This window comes from Scyliorhinus torazame, chromosome 5, assembly GCF_047496885.1.
Source record: "Scyliorhinus torazame isolate Kashiwa2021f chromosome 5, sScyTor2.1, whole genome shotgun sequence".
Lineage (NCBI taxonomy): Eukaryota > Metazoa > Chordata > Chondrichthyes > Carcharhiniformes > Scyliorhinidae > Scyliorhinus > Scyliorhinus torazame.
This window is the reverse complement of record NC_092711.1, coordinates 2,849,064-2,863,600: the sequence shown is the minus strand read 5'-3', so window position 1 is coordinate 2,863,600 and position 14,537 is coordinate 2,849,064.

The window sequence follows — 14,537 nt, the reverse complement described above, 5'->3', positions numbered from 1 at the left end:
CTTCTTCTCTCTCTTCCTCCCTCCCTCGCTATCTCTCTCTATCTTTCTGTCTCTCTACCCCTCTCTCTTTATCCCTCTCTCTCTCTCTCTCACTCTCTATTCCACTCTATCCCTTGCTCTCTCTCTCACTCTCCCTCTCTATCTCTCTCTGTCGCTCTATCCCTCTCTCTCTCACTTTCTCTATCCCTCTCTCTCTGTCTCTCTCACTCTCTCTATCCCTTTCTCTCTATCCCACTCTCTCACTCTCTCTATCTCTCTCCCTCCCTCTCTATCTCTCTCTATCCCTCGCTCGCTCGCTCTCACTCTGTCACTCTCTGGCACTCTCTGTCACTCTCTCTCTATCCCTCTCTCTCTCACTCTCTCTATCCCTCCCTCTCTCACACACTCTCTATCCCTCTATCTCACTCTCTATCTCACTCTCTATCTCTCTCTCTATCTCTCTCTCTAACTCTCTCTCTAACACTATCCCTCTCTCTCTCTCACACACACTCTCTATCCCTCCCTCTCTCTCCCACTCCCTTTCTCTCTCCCTCCCTCTCTTCCTCTATCCCTCTCCCATTCTCTCTATCACTCTCTCTCTCTCTCTATCCCTCCCTCTCTCTCTCTCTCACTTCCTCTCTCTCCCCCTCCCTCGCTCTCTCTATCCCTCTCTCTCTCCCTCCCTCTATATCTCTCATTCTAACTCTGTCTCTCTATCCCTCTCTCTCACTCTCTCTATCCCTCCCTCTCTCTTTCTATCCCTCTCTCTCTCTCACTCTCTATCCCTTCCTCTCACTCTCTCTTTCCCGCTCCCTCTCTCCCTCTCTCTCTCCCTCGCTCTCTCTCCCTCTCGCTATCCCCCTATCTCTTACTCTCTATCTCTCTCTCTCTCACACACACTCTATCTCTCTCTCACTCTCTCTCGCACTCTCTCTATCCCTCTCTATCCCACTCTATCCCTTTCTCTCTCTCACCCTCCCTCTCTATCTCTCTCTATCCCTCGCTCGCTCGCTCTCACTCTGTCACTCTCTGGCACTCTCTGTCACTCTCTCTCTATCCCTCTCTCCCTCACTTTCTCTATTCCTCGCTCTCTCACTCACTCTTTCACTCTCTCTCTCATTCTCTCTCTCTCTCACTCTCTCGATCCCGCTTTGTATCCCCCTCTGTCTCTCTCGCTCTCCCTCCCTCTCTATCTCTCTCTCTCTCTGTCGCTCTATTCCTCTCTCTCTTACTTTCTGACTTTCTGTGTCCCCCTCTCTCTCTCTCTCTCTCTGTCTCTCTCACTCTTTCTATCCCTCTCTCTCTATCCCACTCACTCTCACTCTCTCTCTCTCTCTCCCTCCCTCTCTATCTCTCTCTATCCCTCGCTCTCTCTCCATCCCTCTTGCGCGCTCTATCTAGCCCTCTCTCTCTCTCACTCTGTCTCTCTCTGGCACTCTCTGTCACTCTCTGTCGCTCTCTGTCTATCCCTCTCTCTCTCTTTCTCTCTCCCTCCCTCTATATCTCTCATTCTAACTCTCTGTCTCTCTATCCCTCTCTCTCTCTCTCTCTATCCCTCCCCCTCTCTCTCTCCCTCCCACTTCCTCCATCTTCTTCTCTCTCTTCCTCCCTCCCTCGCTATCTCTCTCTATCTTTCTGTCTCTCTACCCCTCTCTCTTTATCCCTCTCTCTCTCTCTCTCACTCTCTATTCCACTCTATCCCTTGCTCTCTCTCTCACTCTCCCTCTCTATCTCTCTCTGTCGCTCTATCCCTCTCTCTCTCACTTTCTCTATCCCTCTCTCTCTGTCTCTCTCACTCTCTCTATCCCTTTCTCTCTATCCCACTCTCTCACTCTCTCTATCTCTCTCCCTCCCTCTCTATCTCTCTCTATCCCTCGCTCGCTCGCTCTCACTCTGTCACTCTCTGGCACTCTCTGTCACTCTCTCTCTATCCCTCTCTCTCTCACTCTCTCTATCCCTCCCTCTCTCACACACTCTCTATCCCTCTATCTCACTCTCTATCTCACTCTCTATCTCTCTCTCTATCTCTCTCTCTAACTCTCTCTCTAACACTATCCCTCTCTCTCTCTCACACACACTCTCTATCCCTCCCTCTCTCTCCCACTCCCTTTCTCTCTCCCTCCCTCTCTTCCTCTATCCCTCTCCCATTCTCTCTATCACTCTCTCTCTCTCTCTATCCCTCCCTCTCTCTCTCTCTCACTTCCTCTCTCTCCCCCTCCCTCGCTCTCTCTATCCCTCTCTCTCTCCCTCCCTCTATATCTCTCATTCTAACTCTGTCTCTCTATCCCTCTCTCTCACTCTCTCTATCCCTCCCTCTCTCTTTTTCTCGCCCTCCCTCCTTCTCTCTCTCCCTCCCTCTCTCTCTACCCCTCTCTCTCACTATCTATTTCTCTCTCTGCCTCTCTGTCTCCCTCCCTCCCTCTCTATCTTTCTCTGTCTATCCCTCTCTCTTCCTCCCTCTCTTTCTCTATCTCTCTCTCACTCTCTCCATCCCTCTCTCTCACTCTCTCTCTCCCCCTCTCTCTCTCTATCACACTTTCTCTCGCTCTCTGTCACTCTCCCTCCATCTCTATCTCTCTCTCTGTCTCTCTCCCGCCCGAACTCTCTCTATCCCCCTCTCTCTCTCACTCTCCCTCCGTACCTTGCTATCTCTCTCTATCTCTCCCTCCCTCTATCTATCTCTCTCTATCTCTCTCTATCTCCCTCTCTCTATCCCTCTCTCTCTCTCCTTCCCTCTCTGTCTGTCTCTCTATCTCTCTATCCCTCTCTCTTTCTATCCCTCTCTCTCACTCTATCCCTCCCTCTCACTCTCTCTTTCCCGCTCACTCGCTCTCTCCCTCGCTCCCTCTCCCTCTCTCAATCCCCCACTCCCTTACTCTCTCTATCTCTCTCTCTCACACACACACTCTATCCTTCTCTCTCTCTCTCTTTCACTCTCACTTTCACTGTCTCTATCCCACTCTCTATCCCTTTCTCTCTCACTCTCCCTCTCTATCTCTATCTCTCTGTCGCTCTATCCCACTCTCTCTCACTTTCTCTATCCTTCTCTCTCTGTGTCTCTCTCACTCTCTTTATCCCTCTCTCTATCAAACTCTTTCTCCCCCTCTCTATCTCTCTCTCTCTCTATCCCTCGCTCTCTTTCTCTCTCTATCCCTCTCTCGCACTCTATCTATCCCTCTCACTCTGGCACTCTCTGTCACTCTCTGTCACTCTCTCTGTCACTCTCTCTGTCTCTCTCTGTCACTCTCTCTCTCACTCTCTCTACCCCTGCCTCTCTCTCTCTCTCACACTCTCTATCCCTTTCTCACTCTCTATCTCTCGCTGTACCTCTCTACCTCTCTCTCTCTCCCTCCTTCTCTCTCTATCCCTCTCTCTCTCCTTCCCTCTCTATCTCTCATGCTATCTCTCTGTCTCTCTCTATCCCTCTCTCTCACTCTCCCACTCCCTCTCTCTCCCTCTCTCTGTCCCTCCCTCCCTCTCTATCCCTCTCTCTCTAGCCCTCTCTCTCACTCTCTCTCTAGCCCTCTCTCTCACTCTCTATCCCTCTCTCTATCCCTCTCTCTCTCTATCCCTCTCTCTCTCTCCCTCTCTATCTCGCTCCCTCTATCTCTCTGTCTCCTTCTATCTCTCTCTCTCTGTCACACTCTCTCTGTCTCTGTCGCTCTGTCTCTCTATCTACCTCTCTCTGTCTTTGTCTTTGTCTCACTCCCTGCCTCTCCCTCTCTTTCCCTGTCTCTCACTCTCTGTCTGTCTCTGTCTCTCTGTCTCCATCTCTCTATCTGTCTCTCTGTCTGTCTCTCTCTCTGTCTCTCTCTCTGTCTATCCCTCTCTTTCTCTCTCTCTATTCCTCCCTCTCTCTCTCTCTCTTTCCTACTCCCTGTCTCCCTCCCTCCCTCTCTATCCCTCTCTCTTACTCTCTCTATCCCTCTCTCTCTCACACACTCTCTCTCTATCCCTCGCTCTCTCACTCGATCTTTCACTCTCTCTCTCATTCTCTCTCTCACTCTCTCTATCCCACTTTCTAACCCCCCCTGTCTCTCTCGCTCTCCCTCCCTATCACTATCTCTCTCGGGCTTTCTAACCCTCTCTCTCTCACTTTCTCTATCCCTCTCTCTCTCTCTCGCTGTCTCTCTCACTCTCTCTATCCCTCTCTCTCTATCCCACTCTCTCTAACCCTCTCTCTCTCTCCCTCCCTCTCTCTCTCTATCCCTCGCTCTCTATCCCACTCTCTCTCTCTATCTCTCTCTCCCTCCCTCTCTCACTCTCTCTATCCCTCGCTCTCTCTCTCCGTTCCTCTCGCGCACTCTATCTATCCCTCTCTCTCTCTCTCTCTCTCTCTCTGTCTCTGCCTCTCTCTCTCTCTCTGTGTCTCTCCTGTCACTCTCTATCTGTCTCTGTCTCTCTCTCTCCCTCTGTCACTGTCTGTCTCTTTGTCTCTGTCTGTCTCTCTCTGCCTCTCTCTCTGCCTCTCTCTCTGTCTCTCTCTCTGTCTCTCTCTCTCTCTCTGTCTGTCTCTGTCTCTCTGTCTCTGTCTCTGTCTCTCTCGCTCGCTCTGTCTCTCTATCTCTCTCTCTGTCTCTCTCTCTGTTGTCTCTCCCTCTCCCTCTCTCTCTCTCTCTCTCTCTGTCGTCTCTCCCTCTCTCTCTCCCTCTGTATCTCTCTCTGATCTAGGACAAAGGTTCGGCACAACATCGTGGGCCGAAGGGCCTGTTCTGTGCTGTATTTTCTATGTTCTATGTCTCTCACTCGCTGTCTCTCACTCTCTCTGTCTCTCACTCTGTCTCTCACTCTGTCTCTCTCTCTGTGTATCTCTCTGTGTCTCTCTCTCTGTCTCTCACTCTGTCTCTCACTCTGTCTCTCACTCTGTCTCTCTCTCTCTGTCTCTCTCTCTCTGTCTCTCTCTCTGTCTCTCTCTCTGTCTCTCTCTCTGTCTCTCTCTCACTTTATCCCTGTCTCTCTGTCTCTCTCACTCTCTCTATCCCTCTCTCTCTCTCTACCCCTCTCTCACTCTCTCTCATTCTCTCTATCCCTCTCTCTCCCTCTCTATCTGTCTCTCTATCTCTGTCTCTCTATCCCGCTCTCTTTCTATCCCGCTCTCTCTCACTCCCTTTATCCCTCCCTCTCACTCTCAATTCCCACTCCCTCTCTCTCCCTCCCTCCCTCTCTCCCTCTCTCTCTTACTCGCTCTATCCCTCTCACTCTCTCTCTCACTCTCTCTATCCCACTCGCTATCCATCTCTCTCTCTCTCTCCCTCGCTATGTCTATCTCTCTCTGTCACTCTACCCCTCTCTCTCACTTTCTCTATCCCTCTCTCTCACTCTCTCTATCCTGCTCTCTCTATCCCTCTCTCACTCTCTCTATCTCTCTCCCTCTCTCCCTCCCTCTCTATCTCTCTCTATCCCTTGCGCGTGCTCTCTCTCTATCTCTCTCTCTCTCTATCTATCCCTCTCTCTCTCTCCCTCCCTCTCTATCTCTCTCTGTCTCTCTCTATCCCTCTCTCTCTCACTCTCTCTATCCCACCCTCTCTCTCTCACACACTCTCTATCCCCCTCTCTCTCACTATCTCTCTCTCTATCTCTCTCTCTATCTCTATCCCTCCCTCTCTCTCTGCCTCTCTCTGTCTCCCGCCCTCCCTCTCTATCTCTCTCTCTCTATCCCTCTCTCTCCCTCTCTATCCCTCTCTCTCCCTCTCTATCCCTCGCTCTCTATCACACTCTCTCTCGCTCTCTCTCTCTCCCTCCATCTCAATCTCTCTCTCTGTCTCTCTCCCTCCCTCTCTCACTCTCCCTCCCTACCTTGCTATCTCTCTATCTCTCCCTCTCTATCTATCTCTCTATCTCTCTCTATCTCTCTATCTCCCTCTCTCTATCCCTCTCTCTCTCTCTCCTTCCCTCTCTGTCTGTCTCTCTATCTCTGTCTCTCTATCCCTCTCTCTTTCTATCCCTCTCTCTCTCTCTATCCCTCCCTCTCACTCTCTCTTTCCCGCTCCCTCGCTCTCTCCCTCGCTCACTCTCCCTCTCTCTATCCCCCACTCCCTTACTCTCTCTATCTCTCTCTCTCACACACACACTCTATCCCTCTCTCTCTCGCTCACTCTCACTTTCACTGTCTCTATCCCACTCTCTATCCCTTTCTCTCTCACTCTCCCTCTCTATCTCTATCTCTCTCTGTCGCTCTATCCCACTCTCTCTCACTTTCTCTATCCCTCTCTCTCTGTGTCTCTCTCACTCTCTTTATCCCTCTCTCCATCAAACTCTCTCTCCCTCTCTCTATCTCTCTCTCTCTCTCCCTCCCTCTCTTTCTCTCTCCATCCCTCCCTCTGTCTCTCTCTCTATCCCTCTCTCGCACTCTATCTATCCCTCTCACTCTGGCACTCTCTGTCACTCTCTGTCACTCTCTGTCAATCTCTGTCACTCTCTCTACCCCTCCCTCTCTCTCTCTCACACTCTCTATCCCTCTCTCACTCTCTCTATCCATCCCTCTCTCTCACACTCTCTGTCCCTCTCTCTCACTCTCTCTCTCGCTCTACCTCTCTACCTCTCTCTCTATCCCTCCCACTCTCTCTCTCTCTCACTCCCTCTCTCTCTCCCTCCCTCTCTCTCTATCCCTCCCTCTCTCTCATACACACTCTCTATCCCTCTCGCTCTCTCTATCCATCGCTCTCTCTCACACTCTATCCCTTTCTCTCTCACTCTCCCTCTCTCTCTCTATCTCTCTCTCTACCTCTCTCTCTACCTCTCTCTCTACCTCTATTCCTCTCTCTCTCTCCCTCACACACACTCTCTCTCCCTCCCTCTCTCTCCCACTCCCTCTCTTTCTCTATCCCTCTCCCACTCTCTCTATCACTCTCTATCTCTCTATCCCTCCCTCTCTCTCTCCTTCCCTCTCTACCTCTCATTTTATCTCTCTGTCTCTCTATCCCTCTCTCTCTCTATCCCTCCCTCTTTCCCACTCTCCCACTCCCTCTCTCTCCCTCTCTCTGTCCCTCCCTCTCTCACTATCCCTCTCTCTAGCCCTCTCTCACACTCTCTATCTCTCTCTCTCTGCCTCTCTCGGTCTCCCACCCTCCCTCTTTATCTCTATCTCTCGCTACCCCTCTCTCTCCATCCCTCTCTATCTCTCTCTCTCTCTCCCTCTCTCTCTCCCTCTCTCGCTCCCTCTCTCGCTCCCTCTCTCGCTCCCTCTCTCGCTCCCTCTCTCGCTCCCTCTCTCGCTCCCTCTCTCTATCCCTCTCTCTATCCCTCTCTCTCTATCCCTCTCTCTCTCCCTCTATCTCTCTGTCTCCGTCTATCTCTCTCTCTGTCACAGTCTCTCTGTCCCTGTCGCTCTATCTCTCTATCTACCTCTCTCTGTCTTTGTATTTGTCTCACTCCCTGCCTCTCCCTCTCTCTCTCTGTCTCTCACTCTCTGTTTGTCTCTGTCTCTCTGACTCCATCCCTCTATCTGTCTCTCTGTCTGTCTCTCTTCTCTCTCCCTGTCTCTCACTCTCTGTCTGTCTCTGTCTCCATCTCTCTATCTGTCTCTGTCTGTCTCTCTCTCTATCTATCTCTCTGTCTCTCTCTCTGTCTCTCTCTCTCTCTCTCTATTCCTCCCTCTCTCTCTCTCTTTCCCACTCCGTCTCTCTTTCTCTATCCCTCTCCCACTCTCTCGATCACTCTCTCTCTCTCTCTCTCCCTCTCTCTCTCTCCCATTCCCTCTCTCACTCTATCCCTCTCTCACTCTCCCTATCCCTCCCTTTCTCTCATACACACTCTCTATCCCTCTCACTCTCTCTATCCATCCCTCTCTCTCACTCTCTCTCACCCTCTCTTTCTCTATCCCTCTCCCACTCTCTCTATCACTCTCTCTCTCTCTCTCTATCCCTCTCACTCTCTCTATCCCTCCCTCTCTCTCATACACACTCTCTATCCCTCTCACTCTCTCTATCCATCTCTCTCTCTCACACTCTCTCTCACTATCTATCCCTCTCTCTCTCACTCTCTCTATCTCTATCCCTCTCTCTCTCTCTCACACACTCTCTCTATCCCTCCCTCTCTCTCCCACTCCCTCTCTCTCCCTCCCTCTCTCTCTCCCTCCCTCTCTTTCTCTATCCCTCTCCCACTCTCTCTTTAACTCTCTCTCTCTCCCACTCCCCCTCTCTCTCTCTATCCCTCTCTCGCTCTCATACACACTCTCTATCCCTCTCACTCTCTCTATCCATCTCTCTCTCTCACACTCTCTCTCACTCTCTATCCCTCTCTCTCTCACTCTCTCTATCTCTATCCCTCTCTCTCTCTCTCACACACTCTCTCTATCCCTCCCTCTCTCTCCCACTCCCTCTCTCTCCCTCTCTCTCTCTCTCCCTCCCTCTCTTTCTCTATCCCTCTCCCACTCTCTCTATCACTCTCTCTCTCTCTCCCACTCCCCCTCTCTCTCTCTATCCCTCTCTCGCTCTCCCTCCCTCTATATCGCTCATTCTAACTCTGTCTCTCCATCCCTCTCTCTCTCCCTCTCTCTCTATCCCTCTCTCTCTCTCCCTCTATCTCTCTGTCTCCGTCTATCTCTCTCTCTCTGTCACACTCTCTCTGTCCCTGTCGCTCTATCTCTCTATCTACCTCTCTCTCTTTGTATGTGTCTCACTCCCTGCCTCTCTCTCTCTCTCTCCCTGTCTCTCACTCTCTGTCTGTCTCTGTCTCTCTGTCTCCATCTCTTTATCTGTCTCTCTGTCTGTCTCTCTCTCTCTCTATCTATCTCTCTGTCTTTCTCTCTGTTTCACTCTCTCTGTCTGTCTCTCTCTCTCTCTATCCCTCTCTCTCTATCACTCTCTCTCTCTCTATTCCTCCCTCTCTCTCTTTCCCACTCCCTCTCTCTCTTTCTCTATCCCTCTCCCACTCTCTCTATCACTCTCCCTCTCTCTCTCTCCCTCCCTCTCTCTCTCTCTCCCACTCCCTCTCTCTCTCTATCCCTCTCTCTCACTTTCTCTATCCCTCTCTCTCACTCTCTCTATCCCTCCCTTTCTCTCATACACACTCTCTATCCCTCTCACTCTATCCATCTCTCTCTCTCACTCCCTCTCTTTCTCTATCCCTCTCCCACTCTCTCTATCACTCTCTCTCTCTCTCTATCTCTCTCTCTCTATCCCTCTCTCTCTCACTCTCTCTATCCCTCCCTCTCACTCATACACACTCTCTATCCCTCTCACTCTCTCTATCCATCTCTCTCTCTCACACTCTCTATCTCTCTCTCTATCTCTCTCTATCTCTCTCTCTCTATCTCTCTCTCTCTATCTCTATCCATCTCTCTCTCTCACACACTCTCTCTATCCCTTCCTCTCTCTCACACTCCCTCTCTCTCTCCCTCCCTCTCTCTCTCCCTCCCTCTCTTTCTCTATCCCTCTCCCACTCTCTATTACTCTCTCTCCCTCTCTCTCTCTCCCTCCCTCAAATCGCTCATTCTAACTCTCTGTCTCTCCCTCCCTCTCTCTCACTCTCTATCCCTCCCTCTCTTTCTCTCCCACTCCCTCCTTCTCTCTCACCCTCCCTCACTCTCTATCACTCTCTCTCTCTCTCCACCCCTCTCTCTCTCTCTTTCTCTCTCTGCCTCTCTCTGTCCCCCTCCCTCCCTCTCTATCTTTCTCTGTCTATCCCTCTCTCTTCCTCCCTCTCTTTCTCTATCTCTCTCTCACTCTCTCCATCCCTCTCTCTCACTCTCTCTCTCCCCCTCTCTCTCTATCACACTCTCTCTCGCTCTCTCACTCTCCCTCCATCTCTATCTCTCTCTCTGTCTCTCTCCCTCCCTCTCTAACTCTCTCTATCCCCCTCTCTCTCACTCTCCCTCCCTACCTTGCTATCTCTCTCTATCTCTCCCTCCCTCTCTATCTATCTATCTCTCTCTATCTCTCTCTATCTCTCTCTATCTCTCTCTATCTCCCTCTCTCTATCCTTCCCTCTCTGTCTGTCTCTCTATCTCTGTCTCTCTATCCCTCTCTCTTTCTATCCCTCTCTCTCTCTATCCCTCCCTCTCACTCTCTCTTTCCCGCTCCCTCGCTCACTCTCCCTCTCTCTATCCCCCACTCCCTTACTCTCTCTATCTCTCTCTCTCACACACACACTCTATCCCTCTCTCTCTCTCGCTCACTCTCACTTTCACTGTCTCTATCCCACTCTATCCCTTTCTCTCTCACTTTCCCTCTCTATCTCTATCTCTCTCTGTCGCTCTATCCCACTCTCTCTCACTTTCTCTATCCTCTCTCTCTGTGTCTCTCTCACTCTCTTTATCCCTCTCTCTATCAAACTCTCTCTCCCTCTCTCTAACTCTCTCTCCCTCCCTCTCTTTCTCTCTCTATCCCTCTCTCGCACTCTATCTATCCCTCTCACTCTGGCACTCTCTGTCACTCTCTGTCACTCTCTGTCACTCTCTCTCTCACTCTCTCTACCCCTCCCTCTCTCTCTCTCACACTCTCTATCCCTCTCTCACTCTCTCTATCCATCCCTCTCTCTCACACTCTCTGTCCCTCTTTCTCACTCTCTCTCTCTATCTCTCGCTCTACCTCTCTACCTCTCTCTCTCACTCCCACTCTCTCTCTCTCTCCCTCCCTCTCTCTCTCTATCCCTCTCTCTCACTCTCTCTATCCCTCCCTCTCTCTCACTCTCCCACTTCCTCTCTCCCCCTCTCTCTGTCCCTCCCTCCCTCTCTATCCCTCTCTCTCTAGCCCCCTCTCTCTATCCCTCTCTCTCTATCCCTCTCTCTCTCTCTCCTTCCCTCTCTATCTGTCTCTCTATCTCTGTCTTTCTATCCCTCTCTCTTTCTATCCCTCTCTCTCTCTCACTCTCTATCCCTTCCTCTCACTCTCTCTTTCCCGCTCCCTCTCTCCCTCTCTCTCTCCCTCGCTCTCTCTCCCTCTCGCTATCCCTCTATCTCTTACTCTCTATCTCTCTCTCTCTCACACACACTCTATCTCTCTCTCTCTCTCACTCTCTCTCGCACTCTCTCTATCCCTCTCTATCCCACTCTATCCCTTTCTCTCTCTCACTCTCCCTCTCTATCTCTATCTCTCTCTGTCACTCTATCCCTCTCTCCCTCACTTTCTCTATTCCTCGCTCTCTCTCACTCTTTCACTCTCTCTCTCATTCTCTCTCTCTCTCACTCTCTCGATTCCGCTTTGTATCCCCCTCTGTCTCTCTCGCTCTCCCTCCCTCTCTATCTCTCTCTCTCTCTGTCGCTCTATTCCTCTCTCTCTTACTTTCTGACTTTCTGTGTCCCCCTCTCTCTCTCTCTCTCTCTGTCTCTCTCACTCTTTCTATCCCTCTCTCTCTATCCCACTCACTCTCACTCTCTCTCTCTCTCTCCCTCCCTCTCTATCTCTCTCTATCCCTCGCTCTCTCTCTCCATCCCTCTTGCGCGCTCTATCTAGCCCTCTCTCTCTCTCACTCTGTCTCTCTCTGGCACTCTCTGTCACTCTCTGTCGCTCTCTGTCTATCCCTCTCTCTCTCTTTCTCTCTCCCTCCCTCTATATCTCTCATTCTAACTCTCTGTCTCTCTATCCCTCTCTCTCTCTCTCTCTATCCCTCCCCCTCTCTCTCTCCCTCCCACTTCCTCCATCTTCTTCTCTCTCTTCCTCCCTCCCTCGCTATCTCTCTCTATCTTTCTGTCTCTCTACCCCTCTCTCTTTATCCCTCTCTCTCTCTCTCTCACTCTCTATTCCACTCTATCCCTTTCTCTCTCTCTCACTCTCCCTCTCTATCTCTCTCTGTCGCTCTATCCCTCTCTCTCTCACTTTCTCTATCCCTCTCTCTCTGTCTCTCTCACTCTCTCTATCCCTTTCTCTCTATCCCACTCTCTCACTCTCTCTATCTCTCTCCCTCCCTCTCTATCTCTCTCTATCCCTCGCTCGCTCGCTCTCACTCTGTCACTCTCTGGCACTCTCTGTCACTGTCTGTCACTCTCTGTCACTCTCTGTCACTCTCTCTCTATCCCTCTCTCTCTCACTCTCTCTATCCCTCCCTCTCTCACACACTCTCTATCCCTCTATCTCACTCTCTATCTCACTCTCTATCTCTCTCTCTATCTCTCTCTCTAACTCTCTCTCTAACACTATCCCTCTCTCTCTCTCTCTCTCACACACACTCTCTATCCCTCCCTCTCTCTCCCACTCCCTTTCTCTCTCCCTCCCTCTCTTCCTCTATCCCTCTCCCATTCTCTCTATCACTCTCTCTCTCTCTCTATCCCTCCCTCTCTCTCTCTCTCACTTCCTCTCTCTCCCCCTCCCTCGCTCTCTCTATCCCTCTCTCTCTCCCTCCCTCTATATCTCTCATTCTAACTCTGTCTCTCTATCCCTCTCTCTCACTCTCTCTATCCCTCCCTCTCTCTTTTTCTCGCCCTCCCTCCTTCTCTCTCTCCCTCCCTCTCTCTCTACCCCTCTCTCTCACTATCTATTTCTCTCTCTGCCTCTCTGTCTCCCTCCCTCCCTCTCTATCTTTCTCTGTCTATCCCTCTCTCTTCCTCCCTCTCTTTCTCTATCTCTCTCTCACTCTCCATCCCTCTCTCTCACTCTCTCTCTCCCCCTCTCTCTCTCTATCACACTTTCTCTCGCTCTCTGTCACTCTCCCTCCATCTCTATCTCTCTCTCTGTCTCTCTCCCGCCCGAACTCTCTCTATCCCCCTCTCTCTCTCACTCTCCCTCCGTACCTTGCTATCTCTCTCTATCTCTCCCTCCCTCTATCTATCTCTCTCTATCTCTCTCTATCTCCCTCTCTCTATCCCTCTCTCTCTCTCTCCTTCCCTCTCTGTCTGTCTCTCTATCTCTCTATCCCTCTCTCTTTCTATCCCTCTCTCTCACTCTATCCCTCCCTCTCACTCTCTCTTTCCCGCTCACTCGCTCTCTCCCTCGCTCCCTCTCCCTCTCTCTATCCCCCACTCCCTTACTCTCTCTATCTCTCTCTCTCACACACACACTCTATCCTTCTCTCTCTCTCTCTTTCACTCTCACTTTCACTGTCTCTATCCCACTCTCTATCCCTTTCTCTCTCACTCTCCCTCTCTATCTCTATCTCTCTGTCGCTCTATCCCACTCTCTCTCACTTTCTCTATCCTTCTCTCTCTGTGTCTCTCTCACTCTCTTTATCCCTCTCTCTATCAAACTCTTTCTCCCCCTCTCTATCTCTCTCTCTCTCTATCCCTCGCTCTCTTTCTCTCTCTATCCCTCTCTCGCACTCTATCTATCCCTCTCACTCTGGCACTCTCTGTCACTCTCTGTCACTCTCTCTGTCACTCTCTCTGTCTCTCTCTGTCACTCTCTCTCTCTCACTCTCTCTACCCCTGCCTCTCTCTCTCTCTCACACTCTCTATCCCTTTCTCACTCTCTATCTCTCGCTGTACCTCTCTACCTCTCTCTCTCTCCCTCCTTCTCTCTCTATCCCTCTCTCTCTCCTTCCCTCTCTATCTCTCATGCTATCTCTCTGTCTCTCTCTATCCCTCTCTCTCACTCTCCCACTCCCTCTCTCTCCCTCTCTCTGTCCCTCCCTCCCTCTCTATCCCTCTCTCTCTAGCCCTCTCTCTCACTCTCTCTCTAGCCCTCTCTCTCACTCTCTATCCCTCTCTCTATCCCTCTCTCTCTCTATCCCTCTCTCTCTCTCCCTCTCTATCTCGCTCCCTCTATCTCTCTGTCTCCTTCTATCTCTCTCTCTCTGTCACACTCTCTCTGTCTCTGTCGCTCTGTCTCTCTATCTACCTCTCTCCCTCCCTCTCTCACTCTCTCTATCCCTCGCTCTCTCTCTCCGTTCCTCTCGCGCACTCTATCTATCCCTCTCTCTCTCTCTCTCTCTCTCTCACTCTGTCTCTCTCTGGCACTCTCTGTCACTCTCTGTCACTCTCTCTCTATCTCTCTCTCTCTCACTCTCTCTATCCCTCCCTCTCTCTCATACACACTCTCCATCCCTCTCGCTCTCTCTCTCACACTCTCTATCCCTCTCTCTCACTCTCTATCTCTCTCTCTACCTCTCTCTCTACCTCTCTCTCTCTCTCACACACACTCTCTCTCCCTCCCTCTCTCTCCCACTCCCTCTCTATCCCTCTCCCACTCTCTCTATCACTCTCTCTCTCTCTATCCCTCCCTCTCTCACCTTCACTCTCTACCTCTCATTCTATCTCTCTGTCTCTCTATCCCTCTCTCTCACTCTATCCCTCTCTCTCACTCTATCCCTCCCTCTCACTCTATACCTCCCTCTCTCTCTCCCACTCCCTCTGTCTCCCTCTCTCTGTCCCTCCCTCTCTGTCTATCCCTCTCTCTAGCCCTCTCTCACACTCTCTATCTCTCTCTCTGCCTCTCTCTGACTCCCAACCTCCCTCTCTATCTACCCCCCTCTCTCTACCCCTCTCTCTCCATCCCTCTCTCTCTCCCTCTCTCTATCCCTCTCCCTATCCATCTCTCTCTCTATCCCTCTCTCTCTCTCCCTCTCTATCTCGCTCCCTCTATCTCTCTGTCTCCGTCTATCTCTCTCTCTCTGTCACACTCTCTCTGTCCCTGTCGCTCTATCTCTCTATCTACCTCTCTCTGTCTTTGTCTTTGTCTCACTCCCTG